At 39.4% G+C, this 12,247-nt stretch overlaps 1 pseudogene; it reads right to left on the reverse strand.

Moving 5' to 3' along the window:
* Window positions 1-276: 276 nt before the first annotated feature.
* Window positions 277-12,247, reverse strand: part of LOC136317811 (probable 18S rRNA (guanine-N(7))-methyltransferase pseudogene) — a 97,128-nt pseudogene continuing 85,157 nt past the window's right edge.

Raw genomic sequence — 12,247 nt, forward strand, 5'->3', positions numbered from 1 at the left:
TCCGGTTCACAGACAAATCTTTAGGTAAAGAAAATAATAATGTTAAAAATATAAAACATTCTCATGTACTACAATCCATTCATTTTCTACTGCTCATGTTCATGGTTGCAGGTGGCTGGAGCCAATCACAGCTGTCCTCCGGGACAACACCAAATTTTTATTGGATAATGTGTAAGGTACACGGGTCATTGTATGGCTCTCATGGAATTACATTTTAAAATATGTGCGTTCATGGTTCTCTCAGCCAAAAAGGTTCCCGACCCCTGATCTAACTGCTTAGAAGTGGGGCCTGCGCTTGCAGCTGGTGTGCTGAATGTCAGGTGTGACTTCCTTGCCTTGATGTCTAAAGTGTTCCTTCTTCTCTGGCACCCTCTTACTGCTCTTCCTCACCACCCTGCACTTCACAATCTTTTAAGGGACCTTCTCTTTTGTGAATGTGAATTTCCTGGCTTCTTCTTCATCCTTAATTTCATTCAGCTTTTGAAAGAAAAGTGAATGGTCCAGAAAACAAATAGAGGTAGAACCTCTTTGCTTAGGCATTGTAAGGATAGTCCAACACCACACCACCAGTGAAGTCAGCCTGTGATAGCTGGGGTTGTAATCACCTCCGACTGCTCCGAGTTCTCAGGGTACAACTGCAGAACAGCTCGGGCTGCACAAACCAGCACAAAATAAACAGAGGAAAACAAAAACAGTATGGGCATTTGGCAGGCATGTCAGACTTCTTGTTAGCATTACAGAGCCACTGCACAGCAGAAATACTGATACAACCATAAAAGAAGTCCAGTTTGAAGGGGATGCTCTGACCCATGTCCCCCAGAGGCAGCTCTGGGATTATTATTAGGTTATTTTTTAATAGGTCGATTTATTGTGACTACATCAATGCTGACAAATGAATTGGCATTACTGTGATAGAAATTTACTACTGAGGTAGTTCCATAGTCCTGTCCTTAGCTCCATTTTTATTTGTATTAGTGCTTTGGATTCAGCCTGAAAGGTTTCCTCTATGTGTAGATCACAGTATTGGGTGTGATATAGACTATGTTCAATATCAAAATAGAAATCCAAAAAATAAATCCTTGGAAATTGGAAAGGTGAAATGGACCAACATATAGTTATATTTATATTTATTTATCATATAATGCTTCAGAGAGACAGGTAACACTCATGATAAGAATTATATAAGGATAGACTTGATTGCCCTGAGAAGCAGTGCTTTCCTCTGAAAATTGTTGGAGTGTAATTTGCTGAAAGCCAGATCATGGTTACAAGGAAAACAAGGACTAACAACATGGCTTAACAAGCAGGAGTTAAGGGATCTTCCAACTCTGAGAATTAAATATTTCTGAAGTGCTCTCCATGAGTGGATCATTATTTCCAGCTTTGCAGTGAGTGTAAATTAGCACGGAGATCTTTAAGTCTCTCTTGATTATGCTGTTCCATCACATACTGTGTTAGCTCGACCTACAGAAGATGTCAGGAATCTGACCAATGCTCAGCGTCCCTACCTTCACCAGCCTGGTCTAAGCTCACCTCTGGTCTGAATTCCTGTCCCTGACAGAGCTCCCCACTTCCTCTCTGCCCCCTTCAGACTCACCTTAACAAGACAACTTTCTTATTGTCCTCAGACATGCTGGGCAAGCTCCAACTCAGGACCATTGCTTTTGCTGTTGCTTTTCTTGAAATGCCCCTCAGCCAGATATCAACCTGGCTCCTTAGTTCCTGCACGTCCTTACTCCAATTCCCTTATCGGAGAGGCCTTCCCTGTGCACGTGAACTAGAAGTTAACTCTCTATACTGACTCTTCACACCTCTCTCTTTATTTCCTTCTCTTTAGCATTTATCACTACCTAATATTACACATGCATTATTTTAAAATCTTATTTGTGTGTCTCCCCACCAGCCTGTAAGTCCCATAAATTTTATCAGTTTTGTTCTCTGCTGCATTCCCAGTGCTTACAACAGTGCCTGGCACAAAGTTGGCTATCTATACATGTTTGTGGGAGGAATAGAAGAAATGATTAAAATCCATAATAGGGCCAATCATATTATTAAGCACTCATTGGGGATGTGGAACAATGCTAAGCATTTTGCATGCTAATGTGTTCCTGAGTCCTCATGACAAATGACAACTGAGCCACAGGTAACAGATGAGGAAACCAAGGTTCAGAGAAACCAGGGAAATTGTCAATGGTCCCACAGCTGGTCAGTGCTGGGCCAAGATAACATTCAAGGTTTCACAGTTCCACCATTGCCAGCTCACTAAATCAAAGCATATCTCACCTTAATCTTATTATTGTCCTCAGCTTAATCAGAGGGCTGAGGCTATGAAGAATTGGCCTGTGAACTGTAATTCTTTTAGAAGAGCATTTGAACGATTGGACACATTTTTCCAACATGGGTTTTCTTGGTACTGCATCTGAGGAAAGTCCAAAAAAAAAAAAATCCAACAACTCTGAGTTGCCATGGTAATGGAGAGCAGCTGCTCACAAACTCATTTCCTGTGGAATAATACTCTCTTCTCCCTGGTTTTAGCTGAGAACAAATCTGGTAACTTGCTATGATATGGATTTTGCCAGTGCTGACATTTCTATTTAGATCTATACCTGATATGTTCTTTTCTCCTTTTCACTTTAAAAGTTAATTAGCCACAGAAAAAAATTTAGAAGAGAAAATTCATAATCACCCAGCCCAACACAAATTCATTGTTATTTATTCTAATGTTAGTTTCACAGAAGTCAATTCTGGTTCTGCTATCCACTAACTATTTGACATGGGGCAAATGTCTCAAACTTAATGAGACAATATAAATCTCAATTCCCAATGTTGTTAATAATCATTATTTTGTTTTTAGTTTTATCTTTCTTTCTAGTATTTATATTTGAGGATTAAATACGGTATGCAAGTTTTTACTTTCTTAGGAATGTTTGTCTGATTTCATTCTTTTCTTCATGTTGTCCCTTAACCTGTCACCCCACAGATGTTACTGTCTCCCAGTGAGCACCTTTAGAGGTACATTGAAAATGTTTAATTATAAATACACACACACACACACACATACACACACATATATATAATATATATATTATATATATATATATAACCAGCAGAAACATAGTACTGATATATGAAAGCTAAAACTCTCCCTGTGACCTTGGCTTCCCCAAGTGACAATCTGTTCAGTCTTTTGCTTCTCTGCATTGTGAGTGCTAAGTACACTAAGTGTCTCTATGCCTCAAGAATCAAAACATCACCTGAGGTTCAAGGATCTGTCTTTCATACTGTACTGCACTTAGAATTTATACCCCCAAAACTTATGTGTCCAACATCCTTAAACCTCTGTCTTTCATACTGTACTGCACTTAGAATTTTTTCCCCAAAATTTATGTGTCCAACATCCTTAAACCTCTGAAAGCTAACATCCCAGCTCTGTCCCTTGTTAGCTGTGTGAACTTCAGTGCCTTGGTTTTTTCATCTCTAAAATGTAGATAATAACAGATATAATTTCATAATTGTTGTCATCATTAAATGAGATAATAAACAGACATTCTCCACATGGTAGTTGGCAAATACTGTTCACACACAAGATGAACACCTGAGCCCGTCCTCAGGAGATAGGAAGAGGAAAATCTTAATTGCTTTCTCTCACTACTCGTCATATTTTTCTTTTGCACTTTTAGAATATTTAGTCCATTTATCTTCCTTAGCTTATCTTTACAGAAAGACCCTTATTTTTGGCTGATTCTTTGGCTTATTTGTTTTTTCTCAGTCTCTGTAATCATTACTTGTATTGCTACCTCCGTATATCACACATGTGTGCAAAACTTTGATGTGAACAAATTTTACCTTCTGTTATACCCCAAATATTTACTGACCATATTGTATGTTGCCACACACTCTTCCTGGCACCGGATATCTTTGATGAGATCAGCTAACGTTTCTCCACTTTTATAGCTAGTAGATGCTAAATGTCCTCAGTGTTCAAATACCTCCTGTTCTGTGTTCTTCCTCTGTTTACAAAGTCCTCTGTGCTGAGTTCCATCTTCACTGGATTTATCTTTATGACCTTAACCTGAGGATTTAACCCAAACTAACATGCTTAAAAGTGATGCCACTTAATGAACATTTAATTTAGTAAATATTTATTGGATACTTACTTAATGGCAAGCTCTATATTGTCTCCTCTATATATCATATAGTCATTTTGCAAAAGCCTTCTAGAAAATAATACTTTAACCCAGAGGGTATCAGTTGACAAATCAGGGCAGGCTGGAAATATTTAGGTTGGGTGATAGTACAGGAGGAAACCTTTTAAACACCATTTTTAAGCCTCATTGATAGGCATTACTCTATTGCACACTGGATTTGTCAAGCCTTGATGCCATGTTTTGAGCTGACATATGTTATGATTGTGATCAAAGATATTCAGAAAAAGAAAAAGGAATGATCATTTCTAAAGTCAAGGAAAGCCATGCCTTTCAAAAACAAAGAAGATATCCAAAGCATTCAAATGCCATTTGCTTAAACTAAATTGTGTGCCAAGTGCACAACAAAAGGGAATTGTTGCTAGTGGGGTTGTTAATTCTGCTTGAAGTATTAATTTAAGTTATTAACTTGCTACTAGTCAAGCATCTATCTTAGAGATGTCTCCTCTTCATAGCATTAGTGTCATATAACGCTGCAAGCTAAACTAATCTAGTTGTCTTTTGGGTTCTAAAATCCACCATACATTAAAGATTCTATCTGAGTTTCCACCCTCATGGAAGAGCTAATGAACCAGAAGCTTTTCTAATTTCAGTGAGCACTACATAAATGGAGTGTTCACTCTGTAAGATCCATTCTTAATAGGATAAAATCACTCTGGGCAAATAAAACTCATAGCACTTTCTTCTAATTGATGTTCAAGCGTCACCTACTTCTGTGAGACAAGATTACAATAAATTAGTGTTGTTTTAAGTTTGTGTGTGATGCTCTGCTGAGACGAAGAGATTTGTTCAGACTCTCAGAATTTGTCCTTGCCAGTTAACCTCTATTAACTTTCTCTCTACCTAGTCTCTCAGGAGCATTAACATAAAAATATGCAAGGATTATGGAGTATTCAAATGTCAGACTCTAATACCCTTAAAGCTAAAAAAAAAAAAAAAAAAAGAGTCCTAACTTGCCATACAGATTCCTACCTTCACCATGATGAACCATAATACAGACATTTTAAAACAACACTTTGGCATGTCCCAAAGTGAGTGGTGATAGTTGATTTAGTTCACATGTCCCCAAACAGAATCTCTAAGACTTCTCTGTGGACAAGTTAGCCTGTAAGATGATGAATTTATTTGCATAGGATCGATATTTCATGCTCTAAGTTTTCTCAGAGTTGACTGAAACCAGACATTATTGGTTACCTACCCAAGACATCCATCCCCCTCATCTGTAAGTTAGAAATTGTAATTAGAGTCCTTTGTAGAGATGCAGTGAAGATAGGAAGCAAAGCATACAGAGTACTCAGCCAGAGGCTGTCCACAGTGAGATCTCACAATGACTGTTCACATTAGCATTAGCCTAGATTTAAAACAATTACCAAACTTTTCTCAATTCAGATTGTCTTGATGCCTCCAACATTGCTTCAGGAAAGGTGAAAGGGTAGAGATAACAGCACAGAATTCTTCAGAATGCTGCCCTCGGTTCTAGTTCTAATTCTTTGGTGATTAATCATGGAGATGCTGATAAAGTCACAATGCATTTCAGAACATTAATTGAGTCCTCTGTGAAACAAAGTAGACCTATGACTACATCACATAGATGCTAAAACAACCACACAGGATAATTCATATAGAGTTATTTTTAAAAATGCATATAACCACATATAAAGTATTATTGCATTGAACCTTTAAGAGGGTGCTCATATTCCTGTAGACTGCTGTCTCTTTCTGGCAGACATGATCTTCATCACTTTTCACAGCCGAATGCTATGTGGATAATTTTCCCAGCTCTGATGTCTCAGGCTGGGATGCCTGGCTTGGGGTTTAGGCCCTACACTTCTCAGGGGGGACCTGCCCCAGCTGAGATATCCTTCCAGAACCTGAGCTCGACGTGGGGCCAGCTCTTTTTGTGTCTCCCCTTTTCCTACCAGTATTAATGTGGCATCTTCTGTAAATCCTTGGTTATAAGACTCCTCATTTAGCCTTGATTTGATTTTTCAGGATAATTGTTTTTAAATTTAGTTATAACTCCACTTTGGTCCTGAGAGGCGGTGAGTGTAATATCCACTTAGTTTCCTGCATTTTGGGAACCTCCCCTCTTTTTTTTTTTTTTTTCTTTTTCTGAAGCTGGAAACGGGGAGAGACAGTCAGACAGACTCCCACATGCGCCCCACCGGGATCCACCTGGCACGCCCACCAGGGGGCGACACTCTGCCCACCAGGGGGCGATGCTCTGCCCCTCCAGGGTGTCGCTCTGCTGCGACCAGAGCCACTCTAGTGCCTGGGGCAGAGGCCAAGGAGCCATTCCCAGCGCCTGGGCCATCTTTGCTCCAATGGAGCCTCGCTGCGGGAGGGGAAGAGAGAGACAGAGAGGAAGGAGAGGCAGAGGGGTGGAGAAGCAAATGGGCGCTTCTCCTGGGTGCCCTGGCTGGGAATTGAACCCGGGACTTCTGCACGCCAGGCCAACGCTCTACCACTGAGCCAACCGGCCAGGGCACCTCCCCTCTTTTTATAAATTTATATATTATTTATTTCCATTCTCTTTTTGATAACTATTAATTATCTTTCCTTTTTATAAAATTACATATTTTATTTGTATTGCATAGTAACTAAAGGTATCTTGTATGAGCCTCATATTCTATTGGACAGTGCTATCACAGATACTTCTGTGAAATATAGTAATCCCATAAAAGCAGCATCCCACATTAACATTATTTTTACCCATAAAACCTGACAGAAGTTTTAAAATGTTTAGTTTTTGAATTTCAGAGCCATCAAATCAGAGCAAAACTGCCGAAGGTACACTGCAGAGAGCGGACTGCATAGCTTTTCTTCACCTTTTCTCTGTAACTCATCCAGATTACACTCTGTCTTTCTAGTCAGCCCATATAGTCATGTGTTTCTCACCACCAATGTCTTTCACTTTCTTGTACATGACAGTTATAAAGGATGCCAAGTATCGTGACCAGGCCTTACAGAAAAGTAAAAATGCTTCACTTTTTAGATTGATCAATGCAGAATTTAACTTGAAAATGATCATTTAGTTTTAAATATACAAAAGTGAGAGCTACAAAAAAATGGCATATATTTTTTTTATTATATGCCTTCAGTGTACAAGTATTTCTCAGTGTCCTGCAGTAATATAAAACATTATCATAACCGTTCTCTTACAGAAACAAAAGCTTATTAAATAAAAAAAACATTTGAGAGCTTTAAAGAAAATAATTTTTAAATCATCTTTAAACCAGTTTACTGAGCTTTTAAAAAAAATTTAAATAGTAGAAAACATTCAACTGATTTTGCAACCATTTGGCATAGCATATTTATCACTAATTTTAAAATGCACAATTAGGCCCTGGTTGATTTGTTCAGTGGATAGGCCCAGCGTGTGGACATCCCAAGTTCAATCCTCAATCAGAGCACACAAGAGAAGAGGCCATCTGCTTCTCTTCGCCCTTCTCCCCACTTCTCTCTCTTTTCCTCTCTCACAGCCAGTGGCTCAACCAGTTTGAGCATTGGTACAGGAACTGAGGATAGCTAGGTTAGCTAGGTTGATTCGTGCATCTATTTCAAACGAGAATTGCTGGGTGAATCGGGTTGGGGCGCATGCTGGAGTCTGTCTCTCTAGCTTCCTTTCTCTCACTTGTGATAACTGGTAATATTAAAAATACTGTAGCTCTGCCCATTTGGCTCAGTGGTAGTGCATCAGCCCAGTGTGTGGAAGTCCTGGGTTCAATTCCTGGCCAGGGCACATAGGAGAAATGCCCATCTGCTTCTCCACCCCTCCCCCTCTCCTTTCTCTCTATCTCTTCCCCTCCAGCAACCAAGACTCAACTGGAGCAAGTTGGCCCGAGCACTGAGGATGGCTCCATGGCCTCCACCTCAGGCACTAGAATGGCTCCAGTTGCAATTGAGCAACACCCCAGATAGGTAGAGCATCGCCCCCTAGTGGGCATGCGGGGTATATCCTGGTTGGGCACATGTGGGAGTCTGTCTCTCTGCCTCCCAGTTTCTCACTTCAGAAAAACACAAACAAATAAAAATAAATAAATAAAAATACTATCAAATCATAGACCATTTACTCATATGTATTCCCTAAACCTGAGACACTTTTTAGAAATGAAGTAACATGACAAAAGGAGGAAGTGTATTTCACACCACGGGTTTTCCTTATGGTTGCTATAACTCTTCTTTCTATACCTCAGGTATTATCCTACCACACTTTGATCACAAGGGCCATAGAAAATGTGCAGGCAATAACACAGCCCAGAGAGTCACTGGGCCAAGACCAACTGTGGTCTGCCATGAACACATTTTCTTTTCTCTCTGTCAGTTTTTTACTCTCAGTTCCTAATCTCTGGTTGGCTTGTACTACTTCCTCTTCTTTTTCTAATTTCAATATTAGGATAAATTGCCCAGTGTTTTTCTTCATTGGGCTGCCTTTGGTCCATCTATGCACATTTTTCTCTACAATATGAAAATAATATACTTTGGCTTGCAGAAATATTGGCACAATTAAATGAGAAGGTGCTAAGCTCAACACTTAGTATATAAACTCAATGAGTTACAGGTATTGTGACAGATTATCTACTCATATTACTATCCTTGTCCACTAAACCAATAATTAAAATGAAAGTATCTTCTCTCTGCAACTCATATAGACTGTGCTCTGGCTTATAAGTCTATGAATAAAGACATGTTTTTCATCACTAATATATTTTACTTCCTCAAACATGACAACTATAAAGGATGCTAATGGCCTTGAATTTTATATTGAATTTAATTTTATGCTTGATTTTTGAATTTTTTTCTTTCTACTAATTCTCCTTGACTTTGGGTATCACTGCATTATATCTTAAAGGTTTATCATTGTTTTAAAAATTAATTTTGGTTTTTTTGACCTTTTTTTTGTATTTTTCTGAAGTTGGAAAACGGGGAGGCAGTCAGACAGACTCCCGCATGCGCCTGACCAGGATCCACCCGGCATGCCCACCAGGGGGCGATGCTCTGCCCATCTGGAGTGTCGCTCTGTTGCAACCAGAGCCATTCTAGCTCCTGAGGCAGAGACCATAGAGCCATCCTCAGTGCCCGGGCCAACCTTGCTCCAATGGAGCCTCGGCTGCGGGAGGAGAAGAGAGAGACAGAGAGGAAGGAGAAGGGGAGGGGTGGAGAAGCAGATGGGTGCTTCTCCTGTGTGCCCTGCCCAGGAATCAAACCCAGGACTCTTGCATGCCAGGCCAACGCCCTACCACTGAGCCAACCAGCCATGGCCGGTTTTCTTCACATTTGTTTCCCAATTAGACACTTCATCATGTGGTCTTTTATTTAGTCAAAGTTGAACATCCATAACCAATTTTGTGCCATGATCTGATATGAAACTTTTATTTTGTAAATCAGTTTGCCATTAAACAAATCTGTGCAATGACTTAATTTACAAGTTGTTAAGATATATCATTATAAATTGCTTCATCTGACATCTCAGTTGGTTAAATTAAAAATATCTTCTTTTGGAGGAGAGAAGATGGCAGCAGAGTAGGCGGATGCACAGACGCCCAGCTCTCAACACCAAACTGGAATACAAATCAATTTAGAAAAAATCAGCATGAAAAACCAACACTGATCTGCAAGAACAGCTCTCAAAAACCAAGGAGCAAAGAGGAAGCCACAATAATCCTGGTAAGGAGTGCCTGAATCTCCTCTGCTTACAGGAACGGAAGGAGGGGGGTGAGGCTGAGAGCCCAGAGAGGATTTCACAGAGGAAAAAGAGCAGAAACTACTGCTCACAGCCACTTACCTGGCGACCAGGGAGCAAGGTGGGTTGAAAAGACCAGCTTATCTCCCAAGTGGAAAAGACAGGGAGAGGGACAGACTGTGAGGGGCTAAGGTATGCAAGAAACGAAATAAAAAAGCTGACTCATTCGTGCTGGAGGCGGCCATAGCTGGGGGAGGGACTGAACCTTTCACAAAACAGAGCTGAAGTGCTTCCAGATCAGAGATCTCCGGACATCTATCCAGCTCCAATCAGCACAACAAGACACAGCTGAAAACAAGAAGTGGGGAGGAGGGGCAGTAACTCAGGTCTCCATGGAGATCTGAGATACACCTCCCCCTACTGAAGCTGAGAAAAAACCCTGTCCCCAGTGAGATTAGTTGGTGGAAGAGACCTTCAGCGTCTCAGGTTACACCCACAGCATTCCTGGTTACAGTTTCAAGGAAGCCCCCTGCTGAGATCAGTTAACAAAACTATCACTTGTTAAGAAAACAAACAAATCAAGACTTCAAAGCTTCCCAAATCCGAAAGTGGATTACAAATAATAGCTGATACCAACCCAGGAAGACCTAAAAATAACACAACTGAAAACTGGAGGCAGACAACACCAAGCCTAGACTCAACCAACTCTACAAATAAAAAAAATAAATAAATAAAATAAAAATAAAAATAAAAAATAAAAAAAAGATGAGAAGACAAAGGAGTGCAATACAAATGAAACCACAAGAGACACCTTCGAGAGATGAACTGAGTGATATGGAAATAATCAAATTTCCAGATGCGGAGTTCAAAATAATGATTGTAAGGATGCTTAGGGATCTTAGAACAACAATGGAGGGGCAGTTTGAAAACCTAAATAAAGAAATAGCAAGTATAAAAAAGAATCAGTTGGAGACGACAAATACAATATCAGAAATAAAGACCACAATGGAAGGAATTAAAAACAGGATAGATAGAGCAGAGGATCGAATCAGCGAGTTAGAAGACAACTGGAATGAAGGCATGAAAGCAGAGAAGAAAAGAGAAAAAAGACTCAAAAAGTCAGAGGAAACTCTTAGAGAGCTCTGTGACAACATGAAGAGAAATAACATCCGCATCATAGGGGTTCCTGAAGAAGAAGAAAAAGAACAAGGGATAGAGACTTTGTTCAATCATATCATAGCTGAAAACTTCCCTAAATTAATGCAAGAGAAACTCTCACAAATCCAAGAAGCACAGAGGACTCCATTAAAGAGAAACCCAAAGAAACCTACACCAAGACACATCATAATTAAAATACCAAAGCTAAGCGATAAAGAGAAAATATTAAAAGCTGCAAGAGAAAAAAAAAGTTATCACCTACAAAGGAGCCCCCATAAGGATGACATCTGACTTCTCAACAGAAACACTTGAGGCCAGAAGGGAATGGCAAGAAATATTCAAAGTAATGCAGAACAAGAACCTACAACCAAGACTACTTTATCCAGCAAGGCTATCATTTAAAATTGAAAGAGAAATAAAAAGCTTCCCAGACAAAAAACAACTCAAGGAATTCATTACAACCAAACCAATGCTGCAGGAAATATTAAGGGGCCTGGTGTAAACAGATAAAGTGGGAAAAGAATACAGAAAAAAAAAAAAAAAGGAATACACCTTTAAAGAAGAAAATGGCAATAAACAACTACATATCAATAATAACCTTAAATGTAAATGGATTAAATGATCCAATCAAAAGACATAGGGTAGCTGCATGGATAAGAAAACAGGACCCATACATATGTTGTCTACAAGAGACACACCTTAGAACAAAAGACACACACAGATTGAAGGTAAAAGGATGGAAAAAAACGTTTCATGCAAACGGAAATGAAAAAAAAGCTGGGGTAGCAATATTTATATCAGACAAATTGGACTTTAAAACAAAGGATATAGTAAGAGATAAAGAAGGCCACTACATAATGATAAAGGGAGTAATCCAACAGGAAGATATAACTATTATAAATATCTATGCACCTAATAGAGGAGCACCCAAATATATAAAACAGACTTTGATGGATTTAAAGGGCGAGATCAACAGCAATACTATAATAGTAGGGGATTTCAATACCCCACTAACATCACTAGATAGATCCTCAAGAAAGAAAATTAACAAAGAAACAGCAGACTTATTGGAAACACTAGATCAACTCGATTTAATAGATATCTTCAGAACCTTTCACCCTAAAGCAGCAGAATATACATTCTTTTCAAGTGCTCATGGTACATTCTCTAGGATAGACCACATGTTAGGGCACAAACGTGC

This window comes from Saccopteryx bilineata, chromosome X (assembly GCF_036850765.1).
Source record: "Saccopteryx bilineata isolate mSacBil1 chromosome X, mSacBil1_pri_phased_curated, whole genome shotgun sequence".
NCBI classification, from domain to species: Eukaryota; Metazoa; Chordata; class Mammalia; order Chiroptera; family Emballonuridae; genus Saccopteryx; species Saccopteryx bilineata.